At 44.8% G+C, this 8,014-nt stretch overlaps 1 pseudogene; it reads right to left on the minus strand.

Moving 5' to 3' along the window:
* Positions 1–7,213: 7,213 nt before the first annotated feature.
* On the minus strand, positions 7,214–8,014 carry LOC137416154 (zinc finger BED domain-containing protein 5-like; annotated as a pseudogene).

Genomic DNA, 8,014 nt, shown 5'->3' on the forward strand with positions numbered 1-8,014 from the left:
TTAAGCCATTTTAGCCCGATTAAGCCATTTTAGCCCGATTAAGCCATTTTAGCCCGATTAAGCCATTTTAGCCCGATTAAGCCATTTTAGCCCCATTAAGCCATTTTAGCCCGATTGAGCCATTTTAGCCCGATTAAGCCATTTTAGCCCGATTAAGCCATTTTAGCCCGATTAAGCCATTTTAGCCCGATTAAGCCATTTTAGCCCGATTAAGCCATTTAAGCCCGATTAAGCCATTTTAGCCCAATTCAGCCATTTTAGCCCGATTAAGCCATTTTAAGCCCGATTAAGCCATTTTAGCCCAATTAAGCCATTTTAGCCCGATTAAGCCATTTTAGCCATTTAAGCCCGATTAAGCCATTTTAGCCCAATTCAGCCATTTTAGCCTGATTAAGCCATTTTAGCCCAATTAAGCCATTTTAGCCCGATTAAGCCATTTTAGCCCGATTAAGCCATTTTAGCCCAATTAAGCCATTTTAGCCCGATTAAGCCATTTTAGCCATTTTAGCCTGATTAAGCCATTTTAGCCCAATTAAGCCATTTTAGCCCAATTAAGCCATTTTAGCCCGATTAAGCCATTTTAGCCCGATTAAGCCATTTTAGCCCGATTAAGCCATTTTAGCCCGATTAAGCCATTTTTCGCCCGATTAAGCCATTTTAGCCCTATTAAGCCATTTTAGCCCGATTAAGCCATTTTAGCCCGATTAAGCCATTTTAGCCCGATTAAGCCATTTTAGCCCGATTAAGCCATTTTAGCCCGATTAAGCCATTTAAGCCATTTTAGCCTGATAAAGCCATTTTAGCCCAATTAAGCCATTTAAGCCATTTTAGCCCGATTAAGACATTTTAGGCCGATTAAGCCATTTTAGCCCGATTAAGCCATTTTAGCCCGATTAAGCCATTTTAGCCCGATTAAGCCATTTTAGCCCGATTAAGCCATTTTAGCCATTTTAGCCCGATAAAGCCATTTTAGCCCAATTAAGCCATTTAAGCCATTTTAGCCCAATTAAGACATTTTAGGCCGATTAAGCCATTTTAGCCCGATTAAGCCATTTTAGCCCGATTAAGCCATTTTAGCCCGATTAAGCCATTTTAGCCCGATTAAGCCATTTTAGCCCGATTAAGCCATTTTAGCCATTTTAGCCCGATAAAGCCATTTTAGCCCGATTAAGCCATTTTAGCCCGATTAAGCCATTTTAGCCCGATTAAGCCATTTTCGCCCGATTAAGCCATTTTAGCCCGATTAAGCCATTTTAGCCCGATTAAGCCATTTTAGCCCGATTAAGCCATTTTAGCCCGATAAGCCATTTTAGCCCGATTAAGCCATTTTAGCCCGATTAAGCCATTTAAGCCATTTTAGCCCGATAAAGCCATTTTAGCCCGATTAAGCCATTAAGCCATTTTAGCCCGATTAAGACATTTTAGGCCGATTAAGCCATTTTAGCCCGATTAAGCCATTTTAGCCCGATTAAGCCATTTTAGCCCGATTAAGCCATTTTAGCCCGATTAAGCCATTTTAGCCCGATTAAGCCATTTTAGCCATTTTAGCCCGATAAAGCCATTTTAGCCCGATTAAGCCATTTTAGCCCGATGAAGCCATTTTAGCCCGATTTAGCCATTTTAGCCCGATGAAGCCATTTTAGCCCGATAAAGCCATTTAAGCCCGATTAAGCCATTTTTGCCCGATTTAGCCATTTTAGCCCGATTAAGCCATTTTTGCCCGATTAAGCCATTTTAGCCCGATTAAGCCATTTTAGCCCGATTAAGCCATTTTAGCCCGATTAAGCCATTTTAGCCCGATTAAGCCATTTTAGACCGATTCAGCCATTTTAGCCCGATTAAGCCATTTTAGCCCGAATAAGCCATTTAAGCCATTTTAGCCCGATTAAGCCATTTTAGCCCGATTAAGCCATTTTAGCCCGATTAAGCCATTTTAGCCCGATTAAGCCATTTTAGCCCGATTAAGCCATTTTAACCCGATTAAGCCATTTTAGCCCAATTAAGCCATTTTAGGCCGATTAAGCCATTTTAGCCCGATTAAGCCATTTTAGCCCGATTAAGCCATTTTAGCCATTTTAGCCCGATTAAGCCATTTTAGCCCCATTAAGCCATTTTAGCCCGATTAAGCCATTTTAGCCCGATTAAGCCATTTTAGCCCGATTAAGCCATTTTAGCCATTTTAGCCCAATAAAGCCATTTTAGCCCGATTAAGCCATTTTAGCCCGATTAAGCCATTTTAGCCCGATTAAGCCATTTTAGGCCAATTAAGCCATTTTAGCCCGATTAAGCCATTTAAGCCATTTTAGCCCGATAAAGCCATTTAAGCCCGATTAAGCCATTTTAGCCCGATTAAGCCATTTTAGCCCGATTAAGCCATTTTAGCCCGATTAAGCCATTTTAGCCCGATTAAGCCATTTTAGCCCGATAAAGCCATTTAAGCCCGATTAAGCCATTTAAGCCCGATAAAGCCATTTTAGCCCGATTAAGCCATTTTAGCCCAATTAAGCCATTTTAGCCCGATTAAGCCATTTTAGCCCGATTAAGCCATTTTAGCCCGATTAAGCCATTTTAATCACTGGGGCGATGCAGGGTTACGCCGCCGCAGGGTTCCGATGGGGCACGGGCCTTGAAAATACTACCCTACAGACATATGCTCTGGTCGACCGCAATTCAACGATGGTGTTTGAATGTGAAGTGTGGCCCGCTCGTCAGAAGGTGGCAACATCACCATTCACCGACGGAGGGACAACCGTGAACAAAATACGACCCGCTTGCGCCGCAACCCAAATCAAACCCCCACCTGCTAAAGAAGTAAGGATAGAGCCAGAGGAAAACACATATTGGAAGGTAGCGAGACACATGGCCATAGCACAAAATAGGACAGATTGTTGGATGTGTATGCATTTTCCCCGCACCAGCACTACTGGGATACCCATGGTGGTTTTACCTCTGTCACTCAATGATTTGTGTTCGCAACCACTACACACCAAATGCATTAGTACAACCCTCACAAGCCGAGGCACTGGCGGGACCGCGTGCAAACGTGTCTTTCAGTCCCATCCCCCGATCCAATCCCAGCACTTTAAGGAACGTCCTGCGCCGGCTTGGGTTACACCGGCACAGGGGGCCCTCTGTTTAGAAGGAAAGGGCCACATACAAATGGGCAGGTCCCGGTGCAAGAATACTCTCCCCGCAGACCCGGGGCAAGGAAAAAGGGGATTGCGGATGAATGTTACCATGCCAAGCTCGCCCTTACACAACGTCACACACCTTCAATTGGCATGGGTAGGGGCCCTCCACTCTCAATCCCTTCGCACCTGCATGTCCACTCATTTAGTGGCACCACACGGGACTATGTTCATATGCGGAAATAAGGCCCATCCGTATTTGCCCGACCATTGGGGAGGAACTTGCTATTTGGGATCGGTTTTTCCAGGGATGGAACTGCGACAAAACTTGCATGACACCACGGCACCCATAAGGACACGAAGGAGCACCTATTGGCATGACGATGACGCTACCACCTTACACGGCGCCGATTGGGAAAAAGCCGTTGGCTTCTTCTTCCCATGGGCAGGAAAGGTCATGAATAGTTACCGTATTGACAAAATTGCGCTAATCCTGGAGAGGGTGGCCAACGACTCCGCTACAGCTCATGATGAAATGTTGAACACGGTCGTCCACCTGCGTACGATGGTTATGCAAAACAGGGTCGCGTTAGATATGTTATTGGCAGAACGAGGAGGGGTGTGCGGAATAATTAAAGGTAAATGTTGTACGTACATTCCTGATCCTTCACAGGGAGTTAGTGCCGCTATTGTAAGGTTGAGAGAAAGCGCACATATATTGACAAAGGATCGAATGGATCGAGAAGCCTCCCACCAGTGGCTTATTGACTGGTTTCAAGGATGGACAGGCACGATAGTAAAGTGGATATTGACAGCCTTGGCGATAGTCCTTGGAATTGTGATTTGTAGTGTACTAATCAAGGCTTTAGTCCTTGCGTGTGTGAGAACGTTTACCACAGGATGGACCCTGAAGACGACCCCGGAAAAGGCCATGGTGATGACCGCCAAGCTGACCACGGATCCAGATGCAACTCCGGCTGCCGACGTGGCTGCAGACCACGGATCCTGGAACGATGACCCGAACGGGTCACTGGGCAGCGATGATGAGATCTCCGCTTCCGAAGATTGTTCTTCCTTGATTGATTTGCCTGAGAAAGATTATAGTGCTAATGACTATTTTAACTGCATTGACAAACTGGATTTGGATTCGGATGTGAATAGGCTCTGGCCCTCGCGGGCGTCGCCTAATGATTTTTGTGCTATTACTGTCTCACGAGCTCACAGTAAATCAACCATTGTTGACCCGGCTCCGGCTTTGGACTTAACTCCGACCGAAGAGGCATGGCGGGACTTCAGAGCATTGCGGGCTGCCTGGCCGAATACTCTAGGCCCCAACGCGTCACATGCAGACACCATGACCTACTTAAGGGCGGTCTCTCTCTTTATCTCGAAGGGTAGGGCTATGACTGCTGCTGGCCGTCTGTGCCGCAGCCCTAAGCCACCCGAGAATGATGTTACAAATGATGAATCTGATGATGATGTGGACTACTCGCGTGAGTCTGATACTGATGTTTATGTCTCGATGACGGCTTTGCCTCTTTCTGCTTCACAAGCTCACCTCTGTTCCTTAAAGTCTCGCGGTGGTTCAATCGTCACTGACCCACTTTTGGATGCCGACCCAACACTGGACCCGACTGCAAACCCGGGCTTGGGTGGCAAGGAACTCGACAATGAGGATGCTCTGAGCTCCGAACCTGATTGCTTTGACGATTCATTCATGGATAACGACGATGGAAGCAGCATCGCCTCGGACTACTTCGACTTTGATTCAAAGGAAGTTTCTCTCCCCCCTTTGGACCGTTATGCTTTGTTGTTTGGCCATAGGGTTAAGCCACCTGATACTGATGTTATGTATTCCCCTGCAGAACAAATGCACATTCAAGGCCTAATGGCCATGAATATCGATTGAGCACCGAAGATCTACAAGGATTGCGCCTGGTACAGCTTGGGCGAGCTCCAGTCGGGGGGGGGGGGGGGGGGGGGAGTCCCGGCCGCACCTCTGTGGGCAAAGGGTGGGTCGGGAGATCCTCCTGGGTGTGGACCCCGGTCGACTCAGACGCCTTTGTTGTGGATTTGACACGCTATTCGATCTTCATGCCCCGACGGACTCACACTACATACTCACAGTCTCACACACTCACATTACATAATCACACACTCACATGCTGCGCGGATCATCCTGCTGAGTAATGTGTGGTGCTTTGGGCACGGGACATGCTCACTGGGCTGCATTCGCGTGGTGTGCTTAGTGGAACTCTTACATTGCCTAGTTTATTGCCTTTGACTTGCTATTTGATTCTACGGTCCCACGTTACATACTCACATACATACGCGAATCATCCCGCTGAGTGCGATGTGAGGTGCATGGAGGCGCGTGACATGCTCACTGGGCTGCCTTCGCGTGATATGCTGAATGAACCTGTATATATATATATATATATATATATATATATACAATTATACATACATAATATATATATACATACAATTATACATACATATATATATACATACAATTATACATACATATACAAACATTGCAGTATCTAACAACACACCCCTTCGGCCTCTTTACACCTGTTACACCCCTTAGCCAGTGGTTCCCTTTTTTTTTTCACTATGTGGCCCAACTGGCTTTTGACCTGCCATGTCATGGCGCAGTGGGGATCATCGCAATTTTTTTAAACCAAAGAAATGTCAATAACAACCACAACTTAATTCAATTTAGACTTTTAGAGTATTTAATGGAACAATATTTCTCATTTGAACAATTTCTTTGTGAAATGAATTAATGCGAGTGAAGTAAAGCTAATTTATTTGTGACAAAGGGTCTTGCGAGAAATTTTTAGAACAGAACATCAAGAAAATCAATTGAAAAGGCAAATGAACACTTCAGACTTCAAGGCTTTTCCATAAAAAATAAATATTTATTTTAAATTAAGAAATGAAACTCCATTAACACATTGCAATAATAACCAGGAAAATAAAAAATATTTGAAAACTCATCTCCAGGGTGCTTTGCTTGTGGGCTGTAACACAAAACATTGCAGTATCTGCCAATTGAAAGAAAACTCAAACCAGTTTAACCTAAAGCTACTTTAATGAGAGATGTTCTCCTGAATTTTCTGCACCAGTTTCGAAATCCTAGGTTCTGTTGTAGAGAACACACATCTAAGATCTGCCTCACATTCAAGGCAGTTCCGAGCCTTTGTCTTCAGCTGCACCAACGTTGAGAAGCCTGATTCACAAAGATAAGTTGATGCAAAGGGCAGGAGTTTCCGAAGGCATTCCTTTGCAATGTTGGGGTAGCTTCCCATCATTTTTGGCCAAAACTCAGAGATAGAGGAAGCTGCAAAGACATCTCTGCATCCAGAATCATTTTGAAATTCAATCAGTTCATCTTGCAGGTCATCCTGGACGTCACTGACTATAACAAGCAAAGGATTTCTCATGCGCGCCAGTCCTTCTCTCCCAATTTCTGGAAAGTACTGCAGAAATTCTTCTCGGAGACAGCTGAGGTGTGTCACAACATCTATCTATAATTCCAGTAATCTCTGTGTTTGTTTGTTTGTCTGTGACCGCTGTTTCTCGACAACCACGGGTCCGATATACTTTAAACTTGCCAGGTATATTGCTGGGGACCCGAGGATGTGCCTTTTCAAGGTTTCATATTAATCGGACAATTACTTACCGAGCTATGTCCAAAAAACGATTCAACCAATCAGAGAGCAGCGAGCTATCGCGTGTGCCGAACGTGGCGAACACACTCTGCCTCGGATGGCACATTTGAGAGCGTATTCATTTATTTCCCGTCGGCAAACTATGTTGGCGCTATGTTGGCGTTAAACGATGTTTTAAAACTAATTAAAACCCCGGGGGGATTGTCACTGTACTCGCAAGCCGTTCGCCGTTCGCTTTGGCGTTGCGAATGGACCAAAACATTTCATGGACCAAACCATTTCATGTAAAGCGTTCGCCGTTCGCTTTGGCGTTGCGAATGGACCAAAACATTTCATGAACCAAACCATTTCATGTAAATAGAGGGGGGGATATAATTTTAGATATAGATATAGTACGGGCATGCCCTAGTCCTTTGCAACGCCAGGATCCAACGGCTCATTAATAGTGACTTCTGAAAGAGATTCGAACATGGTAAAGCTCCCTTCCTCAGCCTTTCGTTTCCAGTTTTCAAGCTTCTGTATAAATGCACTGAGAGTATCAATGAACTGAATGATAGTTGTTCCCTTTCCTTGCAGCTTTAGATTCAGTCTGTTCAGTTGATAAAAAATATCCACAAGGTATGCGAGGCGAAAGACCCACAGCTTTTCATGGAAGGAAGCTTCAAGTTTGTGCTTTTCTTGCATCTGCAGGAAACTCTGCATCTCATCTCGGAGTCCAAACACTCGTGCCACAACATTTCCTTTTGATAGCCAACGCACCTTGGTGTAGTAAAGCAGGTTCTTATGCTCTGAATTCATTTCTGTGCACAATTGCTTGAACAGTCGGCAATTCAAAGCACTGCTTTTCACGTAGTTCACAATTTTGATGACTTGTTCAAGAACATCCTGAAGATGAGCTGGAAGGGTTTTTGAAGCAAGAGCTTGCCGATGAATCAGACAATGAACAGAAATGATGCCTGGAGATAGATTTCAAACAAGCGCTTGGAAGCCACTTTTTGCTCCGAGCATAGCTGGGGCGCCATCGGTGCACACTCCACAGAGATTGTGCCAGTTCAGTTCCTCATGGTCAAAGAACTCTTACTTTTTCCATCACATACACAGCTCTGGTATTTCTTTCGAGAGAACGGCAGAATAAGAATTCTCCCTTGATGGAATCACCCTTCACATACCGAACAAAGGCAAGAAGCTGGGAACAGGATGAAACAT

Source organism: Myxine glutinosa, chromosome 6, assembly GCF_964187855.1.
Source record: "Myxine glutinosa chromosome 6, kmMyxGlut1.1, whole genome shotgun sequence".
In the NCBI taxonomy this organism is placed as follows: Eukaryota; Metazoa; Chordata; class Myxini; order Myxiniformes; family Myxinidae; genus Myxine; species Myxine glutinosa.